Below are 6,000 nucleotides of genomic sequence, written 5' to 3'. Positions count from 1 at the left end.
CCCCTATGAAGGAGAGCATGGGTGCTCATTGCTCATGATGAGACAAGCTTCTTTTTCGCCTAGGTCTTCAAAGATGGTCAACCTCCTTCACTGTCTCCTCTCAATAGTAAATCCCTCTGAAGTGTCACGGGTCACATATTTCCTTCTCAAACCTTTCCCCACCGCCGGAGTCTTTCTAATATACCGTGTGTGTGTGTGTGTGTGTGTGTGTGCAAGCAACCGTGTTCTCTGTGCAGTGGATGTGCTTTAAACATGGCACATTAAAAACCCCTTGACTGCCCTGAGCGATGCACCGTGGAGGCATCTGGACCAAGGACATGCTATCAAAAGGCTTTCTGTCAAGACAAAATGGACAGCAGGTTACATGGGAGATGGTGCATGTGACATTGAGTGGAGGAGATGGTTTGTGTGTGTCTATGAGGGCCGTGAGGTGCAAAGGTCACCCCCCCCCCCTCAGCTTTGGCCACACAGATACTTTGGCAGGTGCTTTTTGTCATCAGATTTTCTATTTCCTCATATAATTCCTCATGTGACATTGTTACTGTCAACATCACCACTACATTTCCCGTGAATGAAAGCGGTGAAGTGGGATCCCAGGCTGTATCACAGCTGGCCATGATCAAGAGTCCCACAGGGTGGCGCACAATCGGCCCAGCGTCATCCGGGTTAGGGGAGGGTTTAGCCGGGGGGGGGGGGGGGACACACATTGGTAGGTCATGTTTCAGAGGACGCATGACTCGATCTTCACCTCCCGAGCCCGTTGGGGAGTTGCAGCGATGAGACGAGATCAAAATTGGGGAGAGGTGGAGTGGAGGAGGATAAAACAGTTGATGTGACTAAAACAAAAAGCAGATGTTCAAATTGTGGGATGAGGATGAAATACTGTTCAATCCCTTCCTCGCCCACCTCCCCATCCAATCCCACGCCTCCATTAATTCCTTACCCCAACCACTGGTATCAAAGAGATTTGGGAGGATCATAGGTAACTGGGTCACGTTTATTAGGGCACACAACAAAAATGAGCATTTCTTATTGGACAAGCCCAAGTAGTAGCCCCATGTCTATCTGTTTTCTCCCGTTTGCCTAATGAACACAAGCCTGTTGTGATAATCCACCACTCTTCCTTCTCTCACTGCGTTGGTTTGTATAGGCTTAGTAATAACTAACTGTGCTGTTGTGTTTCAGTACACTTGTTCCCATTGAAGTTGCCCTCTAAAGGTGGTTGAATGTCAAGGCAAGTAAATGAGCACTAGAATTTTAGGAGCAGGTTGAAATTGCTTGTTTATTCACCCTCTTATGTTTAAGGTAGGATTGATTCAGGGTAAGTGGATCCTACTCAAACTCAAAGTTCACGACTTGGGGAGGATCGCGGATGATGCAAGGATATTTTAGGGTGGATTTGTGCCTATACAAGCAACTTCTACCCAGAGCAGAATCATATCCATACTGTAATGGGTAAAAGAACAGATGGGGAAAACTAAACTCTCACCATCAGACAAGTCAAAGAGACATCAGAAGGACAGTCTCGTACGGCCGACTCATTGAGGCTCAAACTCTGGTGTTTTGTTCTGCATGAAAGCTGTTACCTACTGTATCAGATGCTCATATTCCCGACTTTAAGAAAACTACAAACGCATCGCAAGCCTTTTCCAACCGGTGGAAGTCTGAGAGAGGGTTCCCACAGGGATTACCAAGCCTCTTCGCACACACACACACACACACACACACACACACACACACACACACACACACACACACACCCCCCTACATCTCACCTTCACATGGAACATCTGCTAAACTGTACTCCTCACCTTTCCACCTGAGAGTGAGTCATCTTCCCACTATTGATCCCCCATTAAGTTCGCCCATCACAACCCAGAACAGATGTCAAAAGCAGGCGTCTCACAGATTGCGGTTTTTAATAAAATATGCAATAAAGAGAGCGAAAGGGGCGGGGCGGGGGGGGGGGGTGGGGGTTAAGACATGCTTCTCCGATTGAAGGAATCTGAAAAACCTGGAGGTGTGTGTTTGTGTGTGTTTGTGTGCGTGTGTGTGTGTGTGGGTGGGTGTGTGTATGTGGGTGTGTGTGTGTACGTGTGTTGCTTGGCAGGTTGTTTCATAAGTTTTTCGCCTCCACTGATGTGGTTTGACGAGAAACTTTCTTAAAAGGGCATTTGAAGATGTTACAAGCGAGGCACCCACATGTGTTTGTGTTGGAGCTTCAGATCGACTAGACTCCCTCACTTCAATTGCATCTCTGTAGGTCTGCTCTGAGAGAGGCAGAGCAAAGCACAAGGAGAAGAGAGCCCGGCTAAATATCAAAAGGATCAAAACTCTCCTTTCACTGAGCCCAGGGTTCCATCGCAAATACCTGGCTACAGGTAAACAGAAAATTGTCAAATTCAGAGGAAAGACTATCGATAATCAAAGGTTCGCTCATGAATAATCAATGCCGTGATCAAGAACACATTGGCTCCTTTGAGTTCAAAAGAGGATGGACAGACATTTGTTTGATGGATGGAAGTGGAGAAATGGACACAGACGAGTGCAAGGGGTCAGGTCAACCAGTCTCCTGGACTTGTCAAAAGAAGAGGAGAAAGGAAGGAAAGGCAGACGCATTCACCGTGAGTCTTGAGACCTGCCTCCGACTGCAACATGAAGGAACAACGGCTCTTACGTGCTCGGGCGACATTCTCTTTCCTCACAAATGTGTTTATCCGACTGACATGTACACACGTCTGCCTGCCACGAGCCTAAGACGATGGGCTTATGAATTATACATCGACGGCAGCTGTATATTTTTAATTGATTTTGGAGTACAAACAGCATGTAAATTGTGAAGCTTCGTTCAAGAGCCCCAGGGAATTAGCCTTTTATCTACTAATGTATTTATTACCATTGAAAACTGTAATAAAATACAAGCGGAGGATGAGGAGAAGGAAGTGGGGAATATTTAAGGCGGCGTTTGAGGCGTGTCAGGAAGGTCTCTGACAGGATCTGATGGGCTGTTTAGCTCATCCTTTTTTCTGCTCTTGTCTAACCTCCTTTGTTCGAACAGGGCCTCATGTCATATCAATGCCGCTTCTACGTTATCTCACTTGGAAGGACACATATGCCTGATTTACAGTACAGTTCGGCCGACCCGACCCGGCTCGGATATTTTCTTTTCGCATTTCCTTTCCAGCAGAGTTCCAGTAACTATGGATATGTAACCAGGCCAGCCTAGTACAGTTCGGCTTTGCCTGGCTCAGTTTGGCCCTATATTGTGAACCAGGCACTGCCCAACTAGCACAAAATGTTCTCAGAACCATATGTTTCTTAAAGATTGGTGAGAGCGTGGTTGTCCTATGGTTATTTTGCATACAACCTTCCCACAACGTTCTGGGAACGGTGCAGGATACCCAGCTAGCACATAATGTTCTCAGAACCATATGTTTCTCAGGTGGCAATTTCAGCACAGCATATTGTTTGTGACGGGTTTCGTCATAGCTCTATTTATAGTAATGTTCTCAAATTGTTCCGAGAACATTAAGAAACAATGCTTTTCTGTGGGAATTCTAGTACTTCCGCATAATGTTTTCTACAGGTTTCCTCATGGTTTTATTTAAGGTCATGTTCTCAGAACGTTCCATAAAACCTTCCCATAAAAACCACAAGCACACAGTAGTAACGTTCAAAGAACGTTCTAAGAATGTTATTTAAAAACGCACATTCCGTTCTCAGTCATCAAAACTCTTGCGATCCTCTATCTTGTTAAGTGTGTTCAGGTGTGCTACTAATTGGCCACACCTGGTCTTAATGAGTGCTTGTTTACTTTGAAATGGGGTCTGTTTGAATATACAAAAAATAACAGCTTTGTATAAGTAAAGAAAACATGGCATGCTAGCTTCATCCTCTTGTCGCAATGGAATTATTCCATGGATAGAGAACAGAAGACCATAGGTTTGAATCGCACTGATGCCGTGCCACAACAAAATATGTGTTTGTATGATTAATGCCTATGCAAATGGTTTTCCATGTGTCCTGTCTGTGCTTGGAGTAACCCAGGTAACCCAAACTAAGCTAGCAGTGTTATTATTATTGAAACATTCAGTGAAAGTTTAACAAAGTAATTAAAAACTTTAAAATAATCTACAGTATAATTTCTGTTCTCAGAATGTTAGTAAAACCTCCCAGTAAAACTTTCAGAGAACCATAGTCAAATGTACTCAGAACCTCCCTGTAGCCTAACTAATATATGTTCCCAGAACAGGCTAAATATTCCCTTCCGTTCTCAGAACATAAAATAATGTTATGTTTTACCGGTCAGGAAACTTACGGCTTCATTCCCAGAACCAATGGGAAACCAAAAACGTACGTTCCCACAACTTCAAATAAAATCACATTTTATTTGTCACATGCTTTGTAAACAACAGGTGTAGACTAACAGTGAAAACGTACGTTCCAACAACTTCCAAGGAAACAAATGTGCTAGCTGGGTATAGTACAAGTCTTTAGAATAATTTGGCTGTAATTCAAGAATCACATGACATCCAAATAGCACTAAAGGGATTAAATAAATCATGTATAATATGCCAAGTTATTCACAGCTATGAGAAAGAATGAGTGCAGGTTACTGTCAGTGGAAATTCAAAAACTCATGACACAGCTCAGGCACTGGTGGGACCAATCTTGACCTGGCCGTTGCGTGGAACCGATCATGAGACAGTCAGGAAATTATAAGCCAATGAGCATCCCTCTTTTTATCCTGGTGGGAAAAAAGGCTCAATCATATGAGAAGGGTCTTCAAAGAACGACCCATGCTGAACCAAGGTCATTGCATCACAGAGTGATCGGATTGTCTGAGGCACTATAAAGTACATTTCTCTTTCTCTGATTAATTGCCACAGAGATTGATTAACTGCATATGATCTCAATTAGCTTGACCTTTGACCCTTGTAGGATGTCCGCTGTGCCAATGAGAGCAGAATTCAAAGTCTCACTTTTCGTCAAAAGTTATTAATGAAGTGGAACAATGGACCTTAGTTAATAGCCTAAGGACTACTACAGTAGTTGTGTCACAATTACAGTAAATGAGGTTAACTTTAATTGTAGCACGTAGTGTTTGCATGGAAACCCATCTCCAGCAGAATTTTTTTTAAACATTTTAATTCATTCAGCAGTTTGTTTAGAAATATACAGTATCGGTCAGAAAAGTATTAAAATATCACAATATGCAGTTGAAGTCGGATGTTTACATACACTTAGGTTGGAGTCACTAAAACTCGTTTTTCAAACACTCCACAAATGTCTTGTTAACAAACTATAGTTTTGGCAAGTCGGTTAGGACAGTTACCTTTGTGCATGACACAAGTAATTTGTCCAACAATTGTTTACAGACAGATTATTTCACTTATAATTCACTGTGTCACAATTCTAGTGGGTCAGAAGATTACATACACTAAGTTGACTGTGCATTTAAACAGCTTGGAAAATTCCAGACAATGATGTCATGGCTTTAGAAGCTTCTGATGGCTAATTGATATCATTTGAGTCAATTGGAGGTGTACCTGTGGATGTATTTCAGGGCCTACATTCAAACTCAGTGCCTCTTTGCTTGACATCATAGGAAAATCAAAAGAAATCAGCCCCCAAAAGTTGTAGACCTCCACAAGTCTGGTTCATCCTTGGGAGCAATTTCTAAACGCCTGAAGGTACCACGTTCATCCGTACAAACAATAGTACGCAAGTATAAACACCATGCGACCACGCAGCCGTCATACCGCTCAGGAAGGAGACGCATTCTGTCTCCTAGAGATGAACGTACTTTGGTGCGAAAAGTGCAAATCAATCCCAGAACAACTGCAAAGGACCTTGTGAAGATGCTGTACTAAACAGATACAAAAGTATCTGTATCCACAGTAAAACGAGTCCTATATCGAAATTGCCTGAAAGGCCGCTCAGCAAGGAAGAAGCCACTGCTCCAAAACTGCCATAAAAAAAGCCAGAATATGGTTTGCA

Source organism: Oncorhynchus mykiss, chromosome 13 (assembly GCF_057628025.1).
Source record: "Oncorhynchus mykiss isolate SJ-2025 chromosome 13, ASM5762802v1, whole genome shotgun sequence".
Taxonomy (NCBI): domain Eukaryota; kingdom Metazoa; phylum Chordata; class Actinopteri; order Salmoniformes; family Salmonidae; genus Oncorhynchus; species Oncorhynchus mykiss.
The sequence above is the reverse complement of the archived record's forward strand: the minus strand, read 5'-3'. Positions refer to the sequence as shown.